General features: G+C 46.7%; 1 long non-coding RNA gene across 2 annotated transcripts in view; it reads right to left on the bottom strand.

Annotated features, from left to right (window-relative positions):
• Window positions 1–24,445, bottom strand: part of LOC137468658 (uncharacterized) — a 32,477-nt gene extending 8,032 nt beyond the window's left edge. The window contains exons 1-3 of one of the 2 annotated variants that reach the window (XR_010996087.1): window positions 24,290–24,445; window positions 10,468–10,678; window positions 8,402–8,579 (exon numbers count right to left, since the gene is read on the bottom strand). This is a non-coding gene — a long non-coding RNA (uncharacterized lncRNA). Of the gene's footprint in view, window positions 1–8,401; window positions 8,580–10,467; window positions 10,871–24,289 lie in introns of those variants that run through there. The other variant, XR_010996086.1, reaches the window with a different exon arrangement.
• Window positions 24,446–24,912: the final 467 nt, after the last annotated feature.

Raw genomic sequence — 24,912 nt, 5'->3', positions numbered from 1 at the left:
TTCTCGTGTGGAAAGAGTAATTTTTAGTTTTTTATTGCAGTAAAAATAATACAAAGCTTCATGAATGAAGCTGGCAAAATACAGAATTGGGCTTTACTCTTCATGCACAAAGATAAAATGGTAACATAATATTTAATCAGGGAGTGAAAGAAAGAGAAGTGAGTTCATTAACTTTTCCCTTGAGTGAAAACTCCTGTTTTCATTCTTCTTTTATTTTTATTCAAATAATTTCCAAGAGAACACCATCCATATGCAAATGCATATGTGTTCTCAGAATACAGCTTTCTTTTATATAGATGATCATGAACTCACTTCAATAAGGGGAAAAATGTCAGGATTTTTTCATAGAAATAATCGGCCAGGCAGCCAGCAGTAAAAGCTCTATTAACCTCCAATTATCTCTCCCACATTCCCAAGAGTTTGTATACTGCAGTGGACAGTGTTTTGCAGTGCTGGACATTGCAGATACAAACTGCTTTCACTCAGTCCTTCTTCTGGGAAGAATCATATGCTACTTTTTGGGGTTTGTAGGGAGTTTTTTCCCCCCTAGTCACTAATGACAGCAGAAGAAGAAGGAGCAACTTTTTCATTAAGTTTTCCATGAAGCAAGATCCATGCTCTTTGGAGACTCCATAATGCTCTGTGAAGATCCATGTCTCCACTTCTGGATGCTGACAGGAGTTTTGGATTTTTGCCAGGAGTGAGTTCAGAGGCAGAGCTGCCTGTGACACAGAAAGACAGGGGAAGGGCAAAGACACTTTGATGTTGAATGATGGGCAAACATCGTTCAAAAGATGACATTTGAATTGCGCCCTCATGCACCAGAGACCAGGGAATGGGAATGTGATTTGCCCTGTATCCGGGGCAATGGCAGGGAAAAGGCTCAGGGTGACAGCTTCCAGCCAAATTTTCAGGGAATGCTGAGCATTGACACGATTGCCCATCTCTATCCCTTGACCTGTTTAATAAGAACCAGTTGTGAGATCCCTGAATGGGGTCAGGCACCAGCACTGTCTCTCCTGCAGCATCCACATTAGGGGAGGAACATTCCTGTCGACGAGGCATGCCAGCTAAAAGAAGCCACGCAAGAAAGAAAAGGGAAGTTCAGCCCTGAGAGTGCCTGCTCAGAGCCCCTGATCTGGACTGTGCCACTGAGCTCCACCCCAGCAGCTTCCCCATCCAGACTCTGGTGGCTGCACGCTCCAGTCCTAAAGCACAGAGCACGACAGCACCGAAATAACTCCAGAGTTAATATGTCCTGAAGGTCTCCTACTTTCAGAGGAGCATGTGTTACATCTCTTCCAAACGATCCCTCTTATGGGTGTTGCCCCCGGATACGCCCATTAAGGAAGCAGTCTGGTTGTGCAAAAGTTTTTGAAGAGATGCAAACATGACCATTAAAATAACCTAAGCAATTCCCACACCCCTCTGTGACATAAAAAACCTACTTGTCTCCCATCACCAGGACATGTGATTTCTTTTTTTTTTCCTCCTGTTATTTCCTTTTAGATAACCACATTATCAGAACCCACTAATTTCTGAAGAGCAAAGACCAGGAGAGTTACTCCTTTCCTTGAAGACATTACTTCTGTCAGATTAATGTGTGAAAAACAGCCAGGAACTTCTCAATGAATCTTTCTGGAATATTTCCTAAGCAGCTGCTGATTCTTTCTGGGTAATAACAGAAAAGAAATCTGAGAGGAGAAACTGCAGCTGCTGCCACAACAGAAAGAACTTATTATGAGACATTGCACGCTTTTGTTTTTTCACTTCATTTGTTTGGGTTTTGTTGAGGTTTTTATTTTTGCCAAAGTGATAAATTGCTATGGAAAATCCACACCAGGAAATTTTTATATATGTATATATATATATACTCCTACCAACAGGCAGGTTCCCATACACCACGGATGATGTCAGCTATTTTGGTTAGTAATGATTTTGTCCCCTGTGGTGTTTTGATTCCCTTGCTACAGGACTCAAATTCTGTGCTGGAGGCACTGGGCTGGGATTTGAATTACTTGCCACCAGTGCCTGCCTCTTTCCAGTGCACTCTGGCTCAGGTTACTTCCATTTACAGTGCCACAGTGCACCACAATCCCAAGTATCTTCTTATCTGCCTCCATGGTTATTGTGTTGCAATACTAAACCTTTCCAAGAAAGGATCATATCTGCATCGTATTTTTTGGCCCTATTGCAATGCAATAACTGATAAGAGGGAACACCACTGCAGAAAAATACAATTCCCAAAGCTGCACTTAAGGCAACCTTTCAGTCCTTAATTACCCAACACTGAATCAGAGAGGAAAGAAAGAAAACCAGCTCCAGGCATATGCTCCCTCAGTCCCTGAGGAGGAAACCTGAGCTGCCAGCCCAGAGCCCACCACCATGGAACATTCCTCCTGCTCAGAGAGCACAGGGGTCTTATGTTTGCCTCATACCCAGAGCTCATAGGAAGCAAGAGATTATGAAATGTGATGTTGTCAGGGCAGACTCAGCCCAGCACTGCCAAGAAAGGACATTCAGAAAAGCTCAGCATTTTGAAAAGAATTACCAAAGCTTTTTGAGTTCCACAAAATGCTACTTTACATTCACATTACAAAACTATGTGACACTGAGGCCAAGAACCAAAACGAGGGGGAATACCTCGTATCGTAATATAATCAGAATTCAGGTGGCTGTGGGCATGCTACCTGCATGCTAACAGGAAGTGAAGATATTTCTAGTCACCTGCAGGCTTTTCTGAAGTACCTCTGACATCCTCCAACACCCTTCTTTACTGCCAAGCATCTAAATAAAATTAAAAATAAAACCAGTTACCACTGAGCAAGTAGGTTATTTACCCTCTTAGGTACTCCATGCCCTCCTTTGGAGGCTGCACACTCTTTTCTCCACCACAGTTCACTTGCTGTGCAAGTTCAGTTTGGCATTGGTTAAATCCTTTCCAAATCTGGAAACACTGATGTGTCACGGAAGTATTTCTTTGTTCAGGGGTTACTGGGTGGATTAATTGCAGTGGCTTCTCAAAGGACAACTTAATCTGCATTAGCAACTCACCTGCTTCTCAGTGCAGCTACTGTGCATGTATTGGGAAGGATGGATGGGAAATTAGGACACTGAAATGATTTTTGCCTTGTGTTTCTTGATGTATCTTAAGCTACTTGCCTAAATGGCTGGCAAGCATTTGCCACAGTGCTTAAATGTCTTATGAAAATGAGTCAACGGAGAACCTCAGGCTGGTTGGGAATTTTTTTAACTTTCTCAGGCAATCAACTAGACCATATCCTCCTAAGTAGCTGAGTCCCTATATTATTTGTCCATTAAAAGTAAATGTATTTTTAACCAGCAATGTGACTTTGCAAACAGTCCATTGTATGTCTTGGAATCAAAACTGCTCTGTGACACAGACATGTTTCATTATTGATTCAACAAGTTTCAATTCCATATGGCTTCAGTTACAGAAAAACTAACTGGAGCCTTTCCTTCCTTGCACAAAAGCATTGTCAGCTAAACTCCAATAACAGAAGCTTTATTTCATGCATGTGCAAGGGGTGGAAAGAGGCTAATTGAATCTCATCTGATAGTTTTTCCAGTTTTAAAAAATAGTGTGGATTGCCATTTCTTCAAGATAAAGGAGAGGAAAAAATCTAAAAGAGGCCAGATTCTGAGCTGGTGCCCCAGCTGATGACCTGGTCCCATTTTAGAAGTAGGAAAATCGTAGTTCTAAAAGGGTGACTCCCTACAAATGGGACAGGATGGTGTGGGTAAGTGGCGAGAGTTATGGACCAGCATGCAACTCCTCTGCAGATCAGAAATTAATGGGAACACCACAGCATAGGGGTTTTGCTAAATCCATGCTTCTGATTTGGCAGCCATGAGCTCCCAGTTCTGCTGGCTCTGACACCAGTGGCTTCTCAAGGAGACAAAGCCATTCCTTAATAGAGTTCTGTATGGGACCACAGTGATTCAGATTTCCTCCTGCAGCTTGTGGTCCTCAACCAGTGCCCACTCAAGTCAACAGATATCTTTGTATTGACTTCAAAGGATATTTACTTGGCCTTTATTTTCAGCCTTTGAGTGCAATTAAAGCCATATTGCGTACAGATGCATGGCGGACACCGTTCCTTGGATGATGCTTTTCTTCCATCACTGCTTACTTGGTAGGATTGGTGATGATAATACAGCAAAAGTGCAATCATTTTGCCTGTGCTGTGAGCCTGCCAGTGACTTCCAGGTGTTGGCAGATTTGAGGAATCAGGGCTTTGTCTCAGTTCCAGCTTTACAAAGATTCACAAGGAGAGAAGTTTAAACCTTCCCTGTCTCTGGTATCCCTTCATTAATTGCACTGTCCCTTTCTTTTCTCTAGATTGTCCCACTGTTGCTTGAGCCCTGTAAAGTCGGACATTATAAAAAGCTTGGTGCTAGAAGCCAGTTTTGCTGAGATTGACATGATTAGTCAGGGTGGCAGTGTGTGGAGAAGGAGGAAACTGGGACCCAGATCACTCTGAGAGCCGGACAAAATCTTTTTGTGGGCAGAAGTGAGGTCTGAAGAGCTCCCTGCCTACAAGTCCAGTGTCTGCAAGGTTTCACTCCAGCTCTTTTCCTGGTGACCCTTACTGCTTTTGACAAGTCACCAGGCAATTGCAGATCAAAATCACAAACTCAGCCCCAGCTCCATCTGGCAGTGCCTTAATTGAGACTGGCAGTGGCTGATTTTCAAACCAGTGAAAAGGTAGAAGAACCTCACCAACGTATTGCTGGGAGGGACAGGGCTGTGCTTGAGGCTCTGGGCAGCCAGGAAGCATCACAGCTGTGCTACAATTCAGATCCAAGTGTAGACACACTCATGGCCAAGTCCTGGTTTCACGTACTCCTTCAGTACAGAACGAACCCTATGGCAGCTCCTATCTTCTAACCAAGAGCAAGTGACACTGTCCTGCTTTTCTCCATCAGCCTGCAGGATGGGGTGACAGCCAATCTATGCATACTGTCTCTTGCTGTCTCATGGCAGAGGTTGCAGGATGCTGTTCCCACCCCTGGGGCCTGAGTGGGGTGTCCATTCCCATGGAAGGACTTCTGATGTGTGTGCTGCACTGTGTTCATTGCAGGGACTAAATGTTTAGTTATCTCACAGGGTGCATACATTCAGAGCTGAGCTAAAATGGACTGGATGTGTTTGCTGCATCTTGAACTGCCTGGGTGCAACGAAACGTGATAGGCTGTTCTAGTTGTTCAAACTTGTATCTGTGTTTAATCAGCCCAGGTGCCCAGCTGTCTGCTAAAGAAAATCCTTCTGGAAGCCACTGAAATGGGCTTTTCTGTATGAAATCTCATTACTGTGATAGGTGGCAGCAGTGTCTGTTATGCAGGTTGGCATTATCTTCAGTTTCTTCTAATGCTGCCTGACTTTAACTGGCTGGGCTGACATCTTCTGTGAGAGGTCTTGCCTAGGGCTGATGGATTCCTCAGCCTTTTGTAAGACATGCTATTCAAATCTGGTTACTCTGGTCCTATTAATTTCCTCTTAGGTTCTTCTATAATACCATTGTAACGCTGGAGTGCTTACAGCAGCTCCTGCATTTATAATCACCAGCTCACCTGGTGAGAAAAAGCAGCTATTTCTGACACCTCCTTTGAGCTGCCCAGGGTCTGCCCACCGAGGGACCAGCACACTGGCACAATGCATGGAGGTTCAGAGCAGGACTCTCACTGATTTCTGTCACTGCACCCCTTTGATTTCAAGATGGGCACTGGGCAATGAGAGCACACAGAGGCAGTGATTACCTACAAATGCTTGATGAAGTGATGTCCATGATAACCCACAGGTACATGGCACCACAGGCAGGGAGAAAGTCCAGTTCTCTGGGACAGAACTCTGGTGTCTTCTCAGTGAGACAGTGTCTTCTTTCAGCCTCCATATCAACTGTTACACACTTTCCATTTTCTCCAAAGAAAGGAGCATAGGTCAACTGGCAAGAACCTCCTCTGTCCTCATGCTTCGCTGTTCAGCCCCTCCACAGCTGCAGTCTGTGCACTAAGAGAGGCAGGGCTCCAGGGCCTAAAGGAGCAGGCAAGTTGGACACTCATGGGGCCCAAAAATTAGATTGCACAAGGCGTCCATCATTCTATCTCTCCTCCACCACCTTCCTGCTTGAGGAGGGCTTGCTTTTGCAATCTTTAGCATTGTGCTTTTAACATATTTTTCCTTGAGGGGGTGGCGGTAGTTAGAAAGATGTCTAACAGAGGCTGACCATCTTTTGTAAGGATTTCTCAGTGGTAGCTCAGGAGATGACGGGGCAAAGCCCCAGAGACATGTACCAGTCCCTTGGGAGGCCTCCTTGGGAAAGCAGGGTGAGGAAATCTCAGCTCGTCTTCCTGTGAAACTCAAGCTGAGGTCAGGCTGCCAGGCTCCAGGTGCCTGGGAGAGGTGCTGCATGCCTTGGATGTGTGCTGTGGCTCTCCTCAGGGTCCTGGTCACCCAAATGAGCTCCCACCCATGGATTTGACCTGCAGCTGGCATGTCCTCCTGCATAGAAATCAAGTGTAGGGAGGTGGAGACAACTAATCTCTTCTGACTGAGCAGGTGATACACAGCCAGGATGAGCATCTAAATTCAGGTGCCAAAAACGTCATTAGCTGACATAATATGTAGCTTCTGGCACCAGAGATTACATGCCCTGGAGTACTACTCTTTATCCATCCTGGCATCAGGTCTTGCTGGTTTTAGTAGTTAAAACAATGTTTCAAGCCTAAATTCTTCTTGCAGCCATGAAATGCCATAAATGGAGGCTGCTGGCTGACATGCAATCCATTCCTCCTCCTTCATTTGTGCCATGGCTGGTCCTACTTTATCAAGCCTAACACCTTCCACTCGGAAATGCCAGTCAAGATTTTACATTTATAAAAACGCATCGTAGCGGATCTAGCAGTCTATCAGAGCATGTGGTGCTCTGTATGCTGTGAGCCCATCTTCACTGCTGCACTGAGCAAAATGGGCAATTCTCCTTCTGCAAGGCAGCTATTCAGATCCCAAACAGAGCTGGTTATTTTTTTCCTGACTTGCAGTTACTAAAAGCTCTGTCTTTTGCAGGCGTGTTGTTGTGCTGGATCAGAAATAGCGATGCAGGGGCACTGAAGGTTGAGCCCTGTGTTTTGCTAACACTCTGGAAGACGATGCCATCTGTGACATGATTCAGATCAGTGGTTTAGTGAAATTCTGTTGGCAGGGAGTTATTCACCAGATTAATGTTTCAGAAGTTCTCGTGCTTCCAAAAAGATGCTTTGCCTTCCATCTCCCTCTGCTATTTTCTTTCACATCTCCAAAGGTAAGCCCTGTCAGAATGCCTCATTAGCATGTCTGGACAAGGCAAGAAATACAATCTTTGCTGGCACAAACCCATGATGCACAGCTTGAAAGGGTGCACAGAGGTTCTGATGCTTTGAGCAGGTCATGCAGATGCCACCAAAGCCTGTAACATGGACACACAGTGAGAGTCCCCTCCAGACACCTCTTCCCCACAGCATCCCAACACAGGAGGCATCCTCAGAGCACATGCAGAACACAGTGTGGAAAAGAAATTTGGTTCTTTCAAGAGAAACAAATTTTGGCCATCTGAAAACCTCCCTGGCAAATCATCATGTGCCTCTGGAATGCGCCTCATTTGTGTGAGAAGAACAAATTGAAAATGCTTTTGATTTTAATACCCTGTCAGGAGTACAGCTCTCTAGACACACCAGACTTCTCTGGTTTACAAACAATCAAACTATTCTTGATACTCACTTACAGAGCTGGACTTTGCAGAGGTCCCCTCAGGCCAGGAAGCCCCATGGCTTTGGGTGCTGCTCAAACACCTTCAAAGCCATCAAAGAGCTCACAGCCCTGTGAAACACCTCACAAACATCCACCAGACAACCTGGATGTGGGAAAATAAAATTCTGCAGTACCTCTGTGGGCACCTCTCCCCAGCTATTTTCTGAAATACATTTTTCCATAAAGCACCAGCAGTGTCAGACACTTCAGAGTGGCTGCAGCATCCTAAGGATGTGGGGGGTGTTTTGAATTACACCAGACCTTCTCTGGGTAAAATGATCTCCACACAGCATTATTTGTAATTGAAAATGAGAGGTTAGAGTAAATGAATTCTAATCACCATCACAGATCTTCATAAGCTGCCCACTGCCACAGTAATTAGGCACAAAAATTAGGCAATAACAGCAGTTGTTTCTGAAGTATTTTGAACATCATAAAAATAGTTTTAATGGTTAAAACCCAAAGTGCTGGGAGCCATCACTGTGACAGCTCTGTAGATGAGAGCTGCATCCCAGCAGCAAGATGCAGTAAATTTACTCACAGTAAATCTGGATCACTGGAAAAATAGTTAGATAAAACAGAACATTTTCATACCTGTTAGTTTCTGGTTTGCTGTTGATTGGACAGTGTGTCTGATCATTTTGTGCAGCAGAGTGACAAATAACTTACAAAATTATTTCCCTGAAATTGTTTGGAAATATAGCTCTTCTTGCCATATATTTCATCTGGAAGGCAATTTTTTCCTGCCCTTCTGCACATCAGCCTGGAGTTTCTGTTAGAGAGAAGTGGTAATACAGAGAGACATCAGCATCATTGCTTGAATGAAAATACTGAAACAGCAAACAGTTTCTAAAAATAAAAATATAGTGAATATGTCTTTACGTCTCTAAGGCATTATATGGTGACTAATCAGAGCAGTTTTCCTGCAAAAAAGGGACAGAAGCAATAGAGATGGCATCAGATTTAATAGTACAAAATGCAAGGTCATGCCCCGAGGGAGTAATAATGAGAATTTCTGCTACCAGCTGGGAGCTCATCAGTTGGAAGTGACAGAGGAGGAGAAAGACCTGAGCGCACGAGCTGATCAAATGTCTGTAAGCTGGCAGTAGCATGCAGATGTGAGAAAGACAAATGCGAGCCTAAGACATGTCAAATGAAGGATTTCTAATAGAAATAGCAAGATTTTAATGTCATCACAGAAGTACAGAATATTGTATGTCCACATAAAAGATGAATTAATTTAAAATTGCCTTTTTTTTGTGCCTTTCTCTCTCTTGCCATGACCTGGGAGGAGAGAGCTTTCTTCTACAAGAAGAGACTAAACGAGCTTGGTTTCTTGAGTCTAGCAAAATGCAGGCTGGAAAAAGATATATTTGTTGCTTACAAATACCCTGGACAGAAGTACCAGTAAGAGAGAAGAGCTATTTGAGTGAAAGGGCAGTGCTGGCAGAAGAACAAGTGCCTATAAATTTGCCAGGAATACATTTCAGCTGGAAATTACATGAAGGACCTGACTGTCCAAGAAGTCTCTGGGACATCTCTGGGATTGACTTCCAGGAGATTATATGGGGACAAAAAACCCAACTTGTTTTAATGCAGAAATGAGGCAGCTCTTTACCACAGCTACCCCAAGCAGCAGGGGATTGGACAATATGGTCCAAAAGGTCCCTTTTGGTCCCTATTTTCCACTGTCCTCATGTGCCTATCTTGTTCAACAATCTAAGGTTTCACACTGATGATATTCAGCTACCTTTAAGTAGCTGAATAACCAAAAAAATTGGTTTTCCTTATTTTGCTGAATAGAAGATCTCACAGCCAAGGCCTGGTGCTGTCCCCCTGGGTACTTTCTGGCCCGTTTTGTTGAATAAATTGGTGAGGTCAATCCCAAGCCTGTTTCTAATGGACACATGCCACATGAGTCAGACCATCCAGCATGTCTGTGGAGAAATGGGCCAAAGTCTCCAAGCTGCCCTCTGCACTGAGATCAGCTCTGCTCCTGCCCGGGGTGGAGAGAGATCACACATTATCCAAATGTTTTAATGCAGAAGTGAGGCATTGCACATAAAGACTTCACTCCTGCAATGCAAGGTGCTGCATGAACACATCATAAATTACATTTTTGGTGTCTTTTTGTGACTCTTCTCTGTGTTGAAGAGCTAGAGATGAAGCTTGGGCTTGGAGAAGGGTGGAAAACCATGATGTGCAAGTGTCAGGTAGGTGACGAGCAGCAGCTCGGGGCAGCTTGCTTGCTACCTGCCCAGCACTTCATGCAGTACTCACTTTTGTAAGGTCATCTGAAATATGAAGAAGCCCAGCCCAGAAACAAAAATTAAAGTGAGCAGGTATGGCAGAGGATCAGCTGGGTGAGGTTAGGCATGGGACATTGAAGTCCTCACTTAAAGCAGCTTAAATGTAACCATGGGTGGAATTGGCAGGTGGGAACCTCAGCCTCAGCCTGGAGGAAGTTTGCTAGGTGGCTCTTACAATCAGTATGCTCTAAGCACCCCTGAGGGACAAGGAAGTTTGTCCTTCCTCTGCTTGCTTCCGGAGCTTGAGGCTCCGGGCAGATGATCTCAGAAAGTGTCTGGATGCAAAGCATTAGATAAAGACACCTTTTATGTACATTTCTTTGCTTTCAGACTTAATGAAACACCACTGACCTTTGTTTTCTTTACCTCTTCTCCCTGGCATATAATGTCTCTCAGATTGCAGTACCATTAGGGTGATTGTTCTCTTCATGTAGCACTGTAGCTTTACACAGCAATTTGTCACCGTGGATAAAACATCTTTGCTGTCTCAGGCTGCATGCAAGTTAAAACAGGCATGGTAAGCAAATCCAACCAAAATTCAAGAGTTCAAGTTCAGAGGAGCCTGGTGGAGAGGAAAGAAGGGGGAGTGCTGGAGTGCTTTAGGAGGATAGTTTTGCAGAGAACTGCCAAGGCAGAGCGATAGTGCAGTCATAGATGAGAGGAGGGAGGAATGTCCAGGAACAGGAAATGCAGCACAGAAGGGCAAGAGTGGGAGCAAGGGATGCAAGGAGGGATGTGGAGGAGAAATGCAGGGGAAGGAGGTTGGAGGAAAAAATTAGAGAGCTAACAACACTGCTTTTGTGTGCTCAGAAGTGAGAAGGAGCCCAAGGACACTGTAGATAACAGAATATGGCTCCTACATCCCACACCAGAGCCTCCTCTTCATTGCTGGGCAAACGATCAAATGTACACACAGACCTACAAAGCATTTGTAGAGGCTTCAAGGTGAAAGGCACCTATAACAGGAATTAATATTGTTGACATTAAGTAGCTGAGGAAGTTTTCACTTGGAAATGCACCTGGGTTTTGTCTCTTCTCAGCACAGTTGTTATTCAACTGCAGATCTGCACAGGAGTTTCTTAAGTGCATATCTTTGTATTTAACTCAGCCAGGTGGTTTGGGTTTGCACCAGCAGAGAACCTCCTAGGAGTCTGAACAGCACACACATAAAGCCCTTACTCTTAGCTCAGCAAGTGAATGTATATGCTCAGTTTGCTCAGTTTTATATTCCAAGCGCTGAGTAAACCCTCAACAAACGCTGTCTTCAAAAACTGGCCACACACCCACGCCAGTCAAACTTTCCATGGAGTCAGAACCTCAGAAATCCCTCACCATGAAGGAAGCACTGGCCTGGTCTGAGTTCATTTTAGGAGAGGAGGGAACAAAGAGAACACATTAATCAAATTTTGTCTAGGCTAATGATACTGGCCTGAAAGTCAACCTTCTACTTTTGTTACATTTTATAGCCTTGATAACCAGCACACCTTACTCCTAAACCCTGCATGGAAGCAAACTTGGAAGTAAGACTAAAAGAAATCATAGTCTTAATCCATCTTTTTCGGCACAAATGCATCTCTCTACAATGAGGTCTCTATGCCCCTGAGGAACTGGGGTCTCCGGGGAACCCAGTTTGTGAAACAAGCTTGGATGAAGCAGCCCTTCTCCACAGGGCCTCAGGTTGTGCAAAACAGCTCTCCTCCTCCTTCTTCTCCCATGAGAAGGGAATTCATCACAAAAGTTGTGCTGCCCTGCAGCAGGGCAGGCGATGAGGAAAGAGAGGCAGGCAGAGCATGCTGAGCGAGGCACGTTCCAGACATGGGTGCAAGAGTAGGGAGGGAGCTGTGGGGCAGCAATGCAAGCAGTTCTCTGGCTGCATACTGGCTTTTAACACCCAATGAGCTCAAAAATCCTTTAACTGAGTACCCAGGGACAGCCTGGTGAGCACAACGGGAGCTTGTGCTGCTCCATCCCTCTCCTGCACTTGCGACTCCAGGCTGGTTGGGAGATAAAGTTATCTTTAGGCTGAGGAGAGGACTGCACTAATGCCTAGCTGTTGATGCTCTCCACGGGAGAGCCCACTGTGCCCTGGAAGGCAAATTTCTGCTGTCAAGGGGCTGTGTGAGGGCACAGAGCTGTGTCGGCAGGCAGGCTGTATTTGAATGATGCAGCGCACAGCAGATGTCCAAGAGACAGCCAAGAGGTGGGACTGAGGCAAGGCACAGGGAATGAGTCACCCACAGCTGAAGCCAAGCAAGGCCTGAGCGTTGAAACAAACTGTCTAAGATGAGAACAGGGCCAGAGCCAAGTGGGAAAGAGAAGAAGTCTTCCTATCAGGGAAACAGCCAGAGAGATGGAATAAGGAGGACAAACAAAATCAGAGAACTTCAGAAGTGTAGGGTGTAATAAGGAGCGCCCCTCACCAGACTGGTGGGCATCCAGCTTGGTACACTGTCTGCAGCAGTGGCCAGGAGCAGATGTCCAGGGAAAAAGTGCAGAAAAGCCACAAGGCGTGGAGCGTGACTTTCCCCAGAGGACCCTCCCAGCCTCTGGCACTCCACAGCGTAGCAACTCCCCGAGCCAGAGGCTGTGCCTGCAACGTTCACAGTCTTCAGGGAGTTTTCTCCTCTGAACCTGATGGCTTTGCAATCCCCTCTGTGCTTTTGGACTCTGTCTGAATTGGCAGGAGTGAACTCCACAGCCTGAGGGTGCAGAGGGGAAAACACAGGGGAGAAAGGGTGGGATGGAGGAAAGCTGGAGGGAGGGTGGAGGGGAACCTTCTGGGAAAGGATCCATTGCATCAGCCCGTCCAGCCATTTGCAGAACCCTTCTAAAATGGCAAATTGAGGTCACATCATTGTGGTGCACTCCTAAAACTCTCATGTCAGCCCCTTGGAGGGTCCAAGACATCAGCAGTGCATTTGAGTGGACTGCCCCAAGCGTAGCTCTGTCAAAAAGGAAACTGTTTCTGAGAAAGAAAATGCCAAAACCAATGACTTTCAGCACCAAGAAGTTTGTTTTCCCTCCCAAGGAGCCTGCAGTCCCCACAAGGCCAGTTCCTCTTCAAGAGAGGAGCTCCAGGCACTTGGACTGCGTGCACTGGTGTTCCTTTCTGGACACCTCTGTGCCAGTCTGTGTTAGAGAGACAAACTTGCTCTAGGCACAGCAAGAGGATAGGACAAAGGCTTTTTTTTTTCCCCAAATAGTAAAGCAATTCTTTTTTCCTCCAGGAAAGGGGCAGCAAACGAAGGTATTATGTCATTTAAAAGAGAGGAGGGGGCAGTATTTGAGTTACAAAAGAAACCGGCATGTTACAGCAAGGGAAGCTGCAAAGGTACAAGGCCACACCATAAAAGAAAAAAAAAAGGCATTCAAACCCTCTCCAGCATCCATCAAAGCGATAACGTTACTGCATGGTACGTTTATAGTTCCCTTGCAGCTGCAGCAGCAGCTTTTCAGTGGGGCTGGGCTTAAAACGAGACCAGAGCCAGCTCTCTGCTGCTCCAGCACCGGCAGACAGGCCTTTTCCACCCCCTCCTCCATGCACAGACATGCACAGCCTGTAGCAGTGACTCCAAAATTCATTTCACCCTTTAATTGGATTTCATGGAGGAGAGCGAGGCGCAGAGGGGGAATGGCCGGGGCTGCGGGGATCCCTGGTGCCCGGTGGGACTGTCACAGTGCGGAGAAGGACAGGGTTGCTGTGGCAGGGTCCTGCCTCGTGCAGGACCCACCAAACACGGTGTGGGCTCGGTGCTTCGCTGGCCGGGCGAGCAGCAAGCGCTCTATTTCTGGTGTCAATTTTCAGCGAGCACAAGTCACTTCCATTTCATCGCACTCAAAAACGTCTGGGCTTAACTAGGTCACATTTCCTAACTGTATCAGAGGCAGAGGCTTGTCTTGCTTGAGCGATTTAGCTAACCACCCTGGAAGGATTTTACCGAGTGGTGCCACGAGTGTCCATGATGAGAGATGACTCCCCCTGCCTTGCTCTGGAGGAGTGAAGACAACCTGTGCAAGAGACCAAATGCTGTTTACAGTCCCACTGCTTTAAGATCCTAGGGGAGAAGCAGCTCCTTTCCAGCAGTATGAACATGTATGTCTCTGAGACAAGCTATTTCCACCTTCCACCTTTTACCCCATTAGCTGCCAAGGCACAACTTTTGTACATTGCCTTTATCTTGCAGACAATGGCACTAAGCAGCAAAAACTATGGAGCAAAGAGATTCTGCACCCCATGTGCAGGTGGAAGACCAAACCTCAGTCCTGGGTGCCAATGAATAGGTGGAGAGGTAAGAATTAGCAGACATTTCAATGTAAACCCAAATCTCCTCTGCCTCTTTCCCCCACTGCTGGGTGGCACAGCCCAGCACCTCAGCCCTCTTATGTGAAGAAATCAGATGGGTCCCACATGCTGGCTGATGGTTTCACCCTGCTGGGGGGACCACTCACCTTCCCTCCCAGCTCAGCATCACCTTTGCACTGTGACCACTGCCATGCCTCAGGGAAGAGCTGCAGGAAGCCTTGAGGGCAACCCTCTGGAGCTACAGCCCAGTCAACCTGCCCTGCCAAATCCTGACCCCAGCACAAAACAGGAATGTTTGTGATTCACCTACATGTACAGCCCTACCCTGAATCATGCTGGACTCTTGGTGTGCACAATGTATCTTGCACTCTCATCCCCCAGGCTGATGCTACACAGCAGAAAAGAATTCATCCTTTTGCCCACATTAGCCATTTTGGCCATCAGTGTCCATGGATGTCTCTTTGATTGTGGCTCATTTAGGGGGATAAACTGATTTGTCTTTGTTTTTCAAACACTTCACCTCAATTCTCCTGATACAGGTGGAACAAGACAGTCGCTATTTTCAGCCTTTATGCATCCATCACTTTCTCTGCTCAATTTTGCTCTACATTCTTCATCAGTTACTCATGCAACAAGAGAATGTCTCCAGTCCATAATTCACCTGCTCTGCCTAGACAGCAGAAAGGTGGTATTTTCAGCATAGCTTTTTTTTTTTTCTTTAATGCTGTTCTTTATATAGCCAGCCATTTTGTTCTTTTCTCAGCCAGCTGCTGCAGACTGAGCAGATGTTCCCAGTGAGCTGTGTTTGGTGACACCCAGCCTCCCCCCACCATCACCCAGGCAGCTGTGGTTGATTGAGAACCCAGAGAGGCAGCAGTGCTGTTGAGGCAGCCTTCCCCACCGTGTGTGTCAGCAGCGAGGGTCACCTGCCCCTTACCTTGGGTAAGTCCCTCTGGGTGCCTGCACAGTCTTCTCTATCCTAAATTATTTCATGCCATCTGCAAAACTTGCTGCTTCACTGCTTCCCCCACTTTTCCAAGTCATTAATAAATATTAAGCACCAGCAGTGTGCTCACAGCTCACTGCCCAGTCTCCTCTCTCCATCCCTGGAGGGAGAGTGCATCCCTTCCCCCTTTGCCACCAGTGAGACCCCCAGCATCACCTCCCATCTACCCCCACATCATCTCCACCTGGCTGCAAGGGGCTCCAGCCTCACAGAGCAGCTTTGTTGGGCTGCAGGGGTGTTTTTGTCCCTGGTCAGCCCGTGTTTCTAAAAATGGAGCACAGGTTGCCCGACCTCAGCTGACTCACTCAGCTCCTCCACATTGCAAAGCACTCAATAATTCACAATGCTAAATGGCCCCTTTGGTTCAGGCTGAGCTTCCCATCCCACGGGATGACAGACACGGCACGGCCTGCTCCCGTTACCCTTTCTCTTCTGCAGCCAGAGCAGGACTGCAGCACGTGACAGAGGCCCCCAGGCTGACCTCCCACAGGTCCTGAGGTGCTACCCAGCCCTCTGAGGATGCTGTACCCCTTCCCACAGGGGAAGGAGGATGCAGTGGGCTGTGGAAGGGAAGAGGTCAAGAAATCCAGAAAGACTGGCCCTAGTAGGGATTTCTCTGCTGACTTATTGGGCAGGAAAAATGTGAAGCAGCCTGCCCTGGTTCTTGGGGGGCACTGAGGGCACCCACCTTCCCTCCCCACACGCCTCTGCATACAGCCCAAGAGCAGGCTGAGATTGTGGCAGCCCCCCCTATCATACCCAGAAATCCCTCTGTGGGGCTTGAGACCCTTCTCCCTCTTGCCCAGGGGCTGGTGATGGCCACCTGCACAAAACTGCTGTCTGTGGGGAGCTGCAATCAACATTTCATCTCTAGTTTGCAAAGAACGGAAGGCTTGTTTTAATTTTGTTGATTATCTATTTCAAAGAAAAACATAAGGAAAGTAGGAATTTTGGTCTGCATATCTCTGAAGCACTGCTGCATACCAGAAGTAGCTGTGGACATCATGTCTGTTTGCCCAAGGAGCAGAATACCCCTCGTATTTCACCACCTCCCAGAGTTCTGGCTTTTGTATCTCTTGTCCACCCCACATCCTTCCTTCCAATACCTAAAGGGACCCCACAAGAAAGATGGAGAGGAACTTTGTACAAGAGCATGTACAAGGGGGAATGGATTCAAACTGAAAAAAGGCAGGTTTACATTAGATATTGAAAGCAGTTCTTTACTGTGAGGGTGGTGAAGCTCTGGAACAGGTCACCCAGAGAAGTTGTGGTTGCCCCAACCCTGGGAGCTCCACCAAGGAGCTTCAGTGCAGGGTCTTCTGCCCCTCTCTAACCTTGGCAGGGGGTCAGGCTCTGGGTCTGTCTGCATTTTGCTCAGCCCATGATACATTTAACCAGACTTGTCACTGTGCAGGGAAATCAGTCACTCATGCAGACTGCAAAGCCTTGTTCAGACGCTCACTTTGAGAGCTAAGCCACAGAAAAAAGTACAGTGCACACACAGTACATGACTTTAAAGCAATCAAAATGTGCTCAAGAAAAAGTCAACTTTGCAGACATAAGCTGAGAGAGGTCTTCATTGCAAAGGTTACTTCCCTGACTAATTTCAGACTTTCATTCTCTGGAGTTTTGGCCAAAAATCTGCTAAGAACATCACTACTTTCTTCCTAATTGGTCAAACCACATTTCTTTTCCAGAGAAAGCCTCCTTCCCGCACAGACCCAGGCTGGAATAATGACCACTGCTTGAAAGACAAGCATTTTGAGCAACTGGGGAACAGGGGATTAGAGAGAAAACGAGCGCCCTGGCTGCCCCTCAGCAACCCCCACGCCTGGTGCTGTGTCCTCACAGCCTGCCTGTCCTGCAGCAGGGCACTTCCCTCTCTCCTTGGCAGAACTGTGGATGCAAGCAGCGGCAAAGCCTGTTTTCCCTTAAAACAGAAGGGAAACAAAGAGATTTCCCAGTCACTCTTTCAGGACTGCTTCCCCTAAAACTCTCTAAAGCAGTGCTACAAGCCCTTCTTTGATGTTTGCTTACATCCTCCTTTATCTGCTTCTTTGACACTTTTGTGGCTTTTCTGCACAGAATGATGCAGCTCCCTCCCGTGCTCTGCAGTGGCCTCCTGTGCTTGCACTCAGTTACTCTCTCCTGTGGTCACACCTCTCCTGACCCACTGTGTGCACCCTTTGCAATTTGGATAGCAGCTCCTATCATTTCAGCTGTATATTTCATAAAGAGAATCTGTATGGAGGGTTTTATATGTATCTTGAAAGAGAGTACCTTTTAACAACAGCTTTTGCTGACCTCTCTGCTGCATCCAATTCATTTTCATATAACTCATCTAGAAGGACTAAAATCTATACAAAATATCACATGCTATCCATTCCTGAACGTTTTTGCCTAAGGTTTTCTGTTACTTTGAGGTTTTTTTCTCATGTAGGGTCAGGAATGGCACTACTGAGAGAGGGTTTATAGATATTGCACTATTTGTATTATACTACAAATCAAACAGAGGAGAGTAGGATAGAGGGAGAGAGAATGAGTAAAAACCCTTCTTTTTTTTCCAAATCAGCTTGTAGTGAAAAGGCAATTGTTATTTCAGGGTAGTCTCCTTCTCTTAGACCTCTCTATCAAACTTTTCCTATACACATTCCTCCCCACTTGGTTAACATTCTATGAGCCTAATCACAGACTTCATGGTGCTCCTTGGAGAAATTCACGCCCCCATCCCATGACATGTCCTTGATCATCTGACTTTGCACTTGAATACAACTGACAATGCTTTTTCTGACACATATGCAGAGCTGATGGCACCAAAATCTTCACGGGCTTGTCACAGCCTGGATAGGTTTTGCTATTTAAAAAAAAAAAAAAAAAAAAAAGGAAATTAAAAAATTGGGGGGAGGATGACCAGGCAACTCTTCAGGCAGCCAAAAGATTTCATTTCAGTATTGTCAAAATGAAACATTCAGAACAATTTTTCATTTCCTTCTAAGCCAGAAGGTCTTAAATCCTCATAGATGGAAGAAAGAAAATTAAATACATGGCTTTGCCTCTTTGCTTTGCCACGTTTTAAGTTAGACTATGTTTTCTTAATTTATTGTCCTGCCATGGGGTTGCCAGGAATTGCCAGTCAGTACATACTGCTGAGTTTCCAGACCAGAGGAATGAACTGCTCACAACTTCCCTACCCATGGGCTCCACTGCAGTCCCCACTGCCCTATCCAGGCAGCCACCTAGCTCCCTAGAAGTGTTTCTGCCTTAAAAGAGGTGCTCTTAATATTCCATCAATTTCTCCATGCAGGTGCTCTCTGCATCACCAAGCACCTTTAGCCAGTGCTGTGCTGCATAGCAAACTGCTTCCTGGGTCTGAGCAATGCAGGCTCCTCTCCTGCACTTTGCCAACAGGTTATTCCCACTGGAATGCTATTCCAACCTAGCACTTCACTGGCCTTCCCTCCAGAAATGCTCAGTAGTTTGTCAATATGGAACTGGCTTTGGCATGCCCGAAGGACAACAGCGCTGTAGTTGCTGCCCGTAAACCCCATCTTCGCTTGCCCACTGCAGCAGAGTCCTCCTGTGCCCTCTCCAGAGCCCATAATCACTGACTGATGCTGCCAAGCATCTCAATTGCAAGTTTACAGCCTGGCTAAATTGCCCTGTGCTCCCCACAGTTCTCATTCAGCATTTCCGCCGTCACCCTCTCACTGGATATCTGGTTCAGATTAATTGGCCCGAAGATGGGGCAGCCTGCATTTGTCTGGATTGTTTCCTGCCCGAGCTGCTAACCTCAATAGATATAATTTTTTGAAAAGGAACGCATTGGCAGACCATCAGAAAGGAAAACTCCCTGACAGTGCAATTATAGTTTAATGTGTAATAGCCATCAGGGAGATGCTGGGAAAGCCCAGGCATTTTGGGCGTATGGAAATGCAACTTGCTGCTGCACATGGAAAAAAAATGAAAAACCCACTGGAGAGGACTTTGCAATAGCCAGGGGTGAACAAACTCTGTGTGAACCAGTAGTTCACTTCAATCTCCACCCCTGATACCATGGCCAGGGAAGGCTCACAAAGAGAAATGTAGGCCAGCACAGGAAAGGTGGGATCACCTGCAGGCAGGGAGAGCCATTCCTGCTGGCAATGGGCTAAGTGAGAAAACAACACCAACTTGCCCCGATCTTCAGTTCAGTGGCATTGATGGAGGGATTAATTCAAACTGATTGACCACAACTTCAGACCTCACATTGCTGTCACATATGATTAAAGCTGATCAAGTTGCTCACTGCAGATAAATCCTCTGACAAACTCAGCGCCGCTATCTGTCCCTGTGTTATCAGCCGGCAGCCTGGCTGCTCACGGGCGGGCTCGCTGCTCCAGTGGCTGTGACAAGTGCTTTGTGTGAAGGCATTTTAACATATGGCTGAGATGAGACCCTTCTGCTGAAAATACCCTACTCCTCACTCAGCATTTATGTTGTGCCATTGGTCATGTAATTCATCCTAAGTCGCTTCTGGTTAGGTGACATGCCCTCCTCATCACGAGTTATTTGCAATCATGCCGGATTGTTCCACGAGCCTATTATGCAACTGATAAGGCTCTTCAGCCTGGCTTTGAGAATAAACACCAGCCTGAGAATTTAATTATATTTATTCACATTACTCCAAAAGATAGCTTGCTTTCGTGAACATCTTTGTGGGTAGAAAATTCTTTTTCAGCAGAGTGTTTGGGAATAAAATGGGTCACAATCGCTAAGGAAGACAGGCTGCATGTTTTATTCACAAGCACATTTTGTGAACATTTATTGCTACATACGCCCAGTTCTAGTGAAGATGGACATCTCTAGTTTTCCTTCTCATTTGCCCTCCCTTAGTTCTTATTTTTGTCCCCAGGTATTAACTACATCCTATTGACATTTTCAGCTATCAACTGAAGGAGAAAAAAAAAAGTCATTCTCAGAAACTATGCAAAAAAAAAAAAGTTTACTCCCTTCTAAACCTTTTCCCTAAATTCAATTATATCACTCTCATCTGCAACAGTCTAATGGCCATTTACAGAGTCCGTATCAGATGCAGCCACACGGTTTCTGCTGAGCAAAAATTTCTCTGGCAAAATGCCACTTCATTTACTGGTGAGATGGTTTGTTCAGTGCATCTCAGCTTTGACAGATTTTCACCAGCTACAGCACAGCGTTGCAGGATGAGTTCAGCCACAATGCCGACCCCATCCTTGCCTCCTGGGCATTGCTGGGGACCCTCTTTTGCTCTCTTGGCCCCAGAAGCTCTCCCAGACATTTCTTTTCCCTGGCTAGGTAGCAGCAGTAGCTGGGGTTTTATGGAAATTTCTGTGTGGAGTGCTCACACTTCCAGCATTTCAGGCCATGCTGAAATAGTGGGAGACACAGTCTCTGACCAAATGCACACACCACTGGTCACAGTCCAGCTCAGCCACCCTGCTTTTCAGGTGGATTTGGGCACCAGGAGGGCTTCTTACAACCCCTACCACTGAAGACTGGAGAGAACTTCCTGTGTTACAGGAGCCCAGACTTTCATTCCTGAAAGGTCTTGAACCTGAAGCTCATTTCATCAGTGTGTTGGACTCAGCAGGAGTAAAGAGACCAAGGAAATATCAACACAGGGAGGAAGTGTGTGTGTGTTTGTGTGTGTGTGTGTGTGTGTGTATGTGTTAGAGCCTGTCAACCAGGAAGCAGAAAGAAGCCCATCTCCTTCTCTAGAAATCAACACTGGGAGTGAAGGATGGAGGAAATAAAGACACAGTGGCTTGGATGAGGAGGAAAAAGAGACAGCAGAAGGGGTTTTTGGCTTAACCAGCTCTCTTCTCTAATGGCTGTTCCTTTCATCTGCCTCAGAAAGGTCAATGTGGAAAAGGAAAATAATTTTTAAAACTGGCTCTAAGATAAAGATAAGTTTGGCAAAATAAAAACTCTCACATAAAAAAAAAAAGGAGGAGGAAGAGGAAAAAATAAACAAAGAGATTCTTGGCTTTTACTTTATGTTACTATCTGGGGAAATATTCCTGTCTTCCAAGATTACTTTTTTTCCATGCTACTCATATCTCTTGGAGCAAGCATTTGATGTAGAGCACGCATGTGCAAGGACAGCTGCATGGGAGGGACCCAGTTTTCCTCACAACCACTAAGAAGCAGACACAGCTGGCTACAGGGATAGAGAAACCATCCAACACCCCTCTGGGTGAGACTGATCTTGCCCCGAGAAGTGTTACCACAAGGGCTCTGGGGTAGCCACTGTGCAGATGGGCACACATGGGTCACTCTGCTGCGATGTCCCCATCTGGTACAGCAGGGCCCCCAGAGGTCCCTGTGTGGTCAGGGGCCACTGTGCTCCAATGCCTGCCATCCAAACAGGCCACCCAGCATCTCCTTCCCACTAGGAGCAAGGGAAGAAGACAGACTGGCAACGCTGCTGCCACTAAAAACACAACGCTCTCCTGCCACCCCTCCTGGATGAAAGCCTGTGAGCATTATGCAAACCAATTCATTAAGAAAGGCCCGCTGCTCTTCTCTGAGGTACTGAATTATTATTTCCATTTTACAGGCAGGGAAACAAGGACGGAGCGAGTGAGGGTGTTTGTGTGGGATCCCATATGTTCTCCATTACAGGCCATGGCGCTTCCTGGCTGCAGCACGACCTGACTGAAGTGCTAAATAACATCTAACATTTGTTCCTTTCATACGTCCACACCAACCAGTAGCAGGAAGCACAGTTGCAAACTCATGGAAACCTGGGAGGTCTGGGGAAGGGTTTGGGCTCCAAGAATATGTGCTCTGGGATCCAGAGAGCAGAAATGCCAGATGCATTAACCTTCTCTGCAATGAGATGCACCTCCTACCAAGGGTCAGACAGGACACAACTGTTTCTAGCTAGCTGGAGCGTTTTCTTTGCAAAGAGGCAGGTTTCTAAGCACTCTCCTTTCCTCCCCTGGCTGCAAAAGGGTGGGAGGGGAGGTGCCAGGACACCATCAGGAGAAGGGAGCAGCAACAGCAAGGCAAAACCACCACCCATGCAAAGCCATGGAACATCAATGGTGGCCTCCTCACAGCTTCCATGTCCATATATGCCTGCCCCACACACCACATTCCCACCACCCTTTCACCAGGAGGTCAAACCAGCTCTTGTGCCTCCTCCACTGCACTGCCACACAGTCACTGCAGAGGGGCAAAAAGGCCATTATTTATCCAGCCCAAGCCAGAAGAGCACAACCATGATGATGGGCACAGAGCACACTGTCCCAGACAGACATAGCTGAGAGTGGTGAAGGCAGCAGAATTATTCATAATGAACTGAGGGATCATGCTTGGACCAGCACCACCACAGTTCTGGAGGATGACTTGGGCCTACAAGAGTCTGGATGTGATCCTCAGCCAGCCAAACCTCTGGCCCCTCTTATATTACTACAAAAGTCCCACTTAACCCCAATAAGACAAGATTTATTCTCAAAGTTTCTCTACTCAGAAACATGATGATGCCTTACAGTCTATTCATTGCATTTGGGGTTCATTGGGGATTGGACTAAATCACCTCCAGGGGGTCCCTTTCAGCCTAAATTAAGCTTTGATCCTACAGCTCTCCAATTTTGAGGGAAGAGGTCTGAGCCAAAGCACTGCTCAAGCGACAACACTGGTCTTTACCGCATAATCACTTTTATCCTCGGTGCATCTTTGAGGGAATTGTTCTTGGTTTCAGCTTGTAAAAACAACATCCCTGTGGAGACACAGCTGCAGCTGTGTTAACATGGCTGGTCACCCAGAAACTTCTGAAGGAAAGCTGAACCATTTCAACTCACTTCACAAAGAGGATGCTGCCTCACCCTCTGCTTTGAGCCTCAGAGCCATGGCAGTGGTATGAGGGAGGGCTTTCAGTGTGTGAGCCAGATTACCCCCAAAACACTCATGCAGAGCCTAACTGGATTTCCTAAGGAGGCTAAAAAGCTGTGGCCTCCCCGTTAGCACGAACAAATCACCCTGCTTAACACATGTGTTTCACAGTACCCACAGTCACAGCCAAGCGGGACCCTAGAAGAAAGATTATGTTAAAAACAACCTTTCAAATCTGAGTCACCTCCTCAGGCTGTACAGAAGAGATTTTCTCTCCTTGGGTAACCTGAATGCTTTTCTGTCCCACAATGCCAGTCCAGAAGCAAAGGGAGAAGCTGTATACCAGACAGCAATTGCAACTGCCCGTGTACTGGGTTTGTACCTTTCCCGCTGAACATAAAACTGCAGGTGGCAGGAAACTTGTGCAAAGACTCAGCTAATGGTTAAAACAGCAACATGTTGCCCTATGAGCCTCCTGGGGCTGTGTGGTTTCCAACGTCCTTTTGCCAAGACCTGACATCTACAGCTCTTTCAGTTTGCCTTGAAGGTCTCTCCACAAAACACAGCCGAGCATCATTGACCCCCATCCAGCCCAAGCCACTCATCTTCTCGGCCACAAGACAAATACTGTGCTCCAGCTCTGGCTCGCCTTTCTGCTCTGCATCATCTGGGCTAGCCTTTAGCCTTCCCACACAGAACAGCTGGCTCCATCCGGGCTCACGTGTTTCCTAAGGACCTTCTGGGGGCTGCACCGATTTTCCACTAACACTGCGCTTTGTTTATGCCCAGAGGTCTCCAGGTCAGCAAGCTGCTGGGGGTGGGGAGCCAGAGCCATTGTTTTAGTGTACACAAGAAAAGAGAGGCAGAGCAAAGCGAGCTGAAGATACTCCCCATCGTGGTAGCGCCAGCTGCCATCACCTGAGCAGATGAGAGCGCTCACTAAAAAATAAAACAGCTTATGCAAAACCTGGCTCTGTTAGACATAAATATAACTAACTGTTGTGACTCACCATAAGGCTGGGACAAAGGCATGAAAACAGGGATAGAACTGGAAGTAGCACTGGTGTCCCTTCTCTGAGGAAGCTGTCCCAAGGAGACCATGAAGGATGCACAGTACATCTGCTGGACATTGCTTCTTGCCTCATGTCTGTTATGAAGAGAAAAGAATAAATTCAAAACAGCAAAAAAGTTGAGGAGCACATGACCAATTTAGAACCCTAACCCCAGTGAGACACCCAGCAGGCTGAGACCAGTAGAGGAGGAAATTGGGTTGAGTATCAAGGGTGCTGCTGCCACAGCACTGCAGGGACAAGCCAGTACCTTTGAATGCATTTTACTCAAAGGTTCACCCCCACTGTCACTCTCATGGCACAAGATGCTGCCACCCTTAGGGGCACCACAGAGCCTAGCCATGCCTTCCCCAGAGGAGTCAGAGACATCCTCAAACTCAGGACTCCCTCCCACACCACATCACATTGCACCACATCCCTTTCAGGTGAGTTAATATCTGTTCATCTGCTTCAGTGGAGCCTCTCACAACACATGGATGCATTTGGGGTCAGTGCAGACTGGGAAGAGGGATGGAGACACTTGGCACAGCTCTTTTTGCTGCATGCTGCCTTGGCAGTGGGAC

Source organism: Anomalospiza imberbis, chromosome 2 (assembly GCF_031753505.1).
Source record: "Anomalospiza imberbis isolate Cuckoo-Finch-1a 21T00152 chromosome 2, ASM3175350v1, whole genome shotgun sequence".
Classification (NCBI taxonomy): domain Eukaryota; kingdom Metazoa; phylum Chordata; class Aves; order Passeriformes; family Viduidae; genus Anomalospiza; species Anomalospiza imberbis.
Note: the sequence above shows the minus strand (reverse complement) of the source record. Positions and strands in the feature narration are given on the sequence as shown.